Below are 1588 nucleotides of genomic sequence, written 5' to 3'. Positions count from 1 at the left end.
TTGAAAATTATGAAATATTAACTCCAGGGTGGTTGATGGGATGAGAGAGATTATTATCTTCTAATTCCTCTTTTAAAAATATTTATTTACTTAAGTAAGTTCTGGACCCAATGTGGGGCTTAAACTCATAACCCTGAGATCAAGAGTCACATGCTCTACCAACTGAGTCAGCCAGCTGCTGAGTCAGCCATTGTATTCTAACTGTGACCCGTGAATGCAGTAGAAGACTGTGTGAAGAAGTCAGAATAACCCTGGTGCTAATAACCCTAGTAAACCACAAGTGAATGGCACTACCACTTTTGCAGCCTATACTGAGATCAAATACATACATTTTAAATACACAGATAATTAAGCATGATAAAAATTTATTACCTGCTATTGCATTTGGTACAAGTCTATATCTACACTGTCCAACATGATGGTCACTCACCACAGTGTAGTTCTTGAATGTGACTACTTGAAATTGAGATGTGCTGTAAGTGTAAAATACACACCACATTTCAAAGAGTGAGTACAGAAAAAAGTTAAAATATCTCATTAAGGAGCAGTGTGAAGAAGAAGAAGGAGAGGTGAAAACAACCCCTGGACCTGCCAAAGCCCACATGCCACTGCATCCCCGTGCCCAGAACTCATGCCCTGTCACCATGGCCACCATACCCAAGAGAAAGGCTGAAGGGAATGCTGAAGAGTAAGGCAAGATGAAGGATGAGCCCCAGAGAAGATCTGTAAGGTTATCTGCTAAGCCTACTCCTCCAATGCCAGAGCCCAAGCCTAAAAGACCCCTGCAAGAAGGGAGAGAAGGTACCCAAACAGAAAAAGCTGACGCTGGCAAGGACAGAAATAACCCTTCAGGAAACAGAGATGCCAAGCCAGAGCAAGCACAGAAAGCTGAAGGTGCTGGAGATGCCAAGTGAAGTGTTGCGTTTTTGATAACTGTGTACTTCTGGTGACTGTCCAGTTTGAAATAGTATTTTTGTTAAGTCTTATAAAAATGCAGGATTTCGTTTTACTTTTTTTTTTTTTTTTTTTTTTTTTTGTAAGCTCTGTTGTTAGCACACAGAATACTTCATTGTTGTTTTCGGGGAAGGGCATATGTCACTAACAGAGTATCTCCGAAGCTAGATTGACACAAGAAGGAAAAAACACCTTTCCCTTCTAGTTTAGAGAAACGTCCTCTTGGCTCCCAGCAGGATGGATTCCTTGATGTTGACACATGTGAGCCACCTTAGCACAAACACCTTAGAGGTGTGGAAAAACTAAGGTTCATATTTTTATATTGTCTGTTCCCTCTCTGCCTTCAACATAGACTTGATTTTGTTAAACCCAGGGAGCTAATGGTTCCCAGTACATCAGGCATAGTGTCACCACTGACATGGCGCCCTGAAGAGTTCCTTTTTTAGTTTGGGGATCTTCAGATTGATAATTCTGCCATTTTCATTTCATTTCTTGAAAATCAGGATCAGCTTGTGAAAAGTTGTCAAACAACATGCTAGATGAGACCTGTCAACCCTCACTCTAAACTTTCCCCGTTCATAGAGCATCCCATGAAGACTTTATTGCGTTTAATAGTGGCTTTCTGATTTGGTAG

General features: G+C 40.9%; 1 pseudogene; it reads left to right on the top strand.

Moving 5' to 3' along the window:
- The first annotated feature begins 644 nt into the window (after nucleotides 1–644).
- LOC122894672 lies at nucleotides 645–914 on the top strand (annotated as a pseudogene).
- The last annotated feature ends 674 nt before the right edge of the window (nucleotides 915–1588 follow it).

The sequence above is a fragment of the Neovison vison genome, chromosome 13, assembly GCF_020171115.1.
Source record: "Neovison vison isolate M4711 chromosome 13, ASM_NN_V1, whole genome shotgun sequence".
NCBI classification, from domain to species: Eukaryota; Metazoa; Chordata; class Mammalia; order Carnivora; family Mustelidae; genus Neogale; species Neogale vison.
This window is presented reverse-complemented; position numbering and strand designations above follow the sequence as displayed.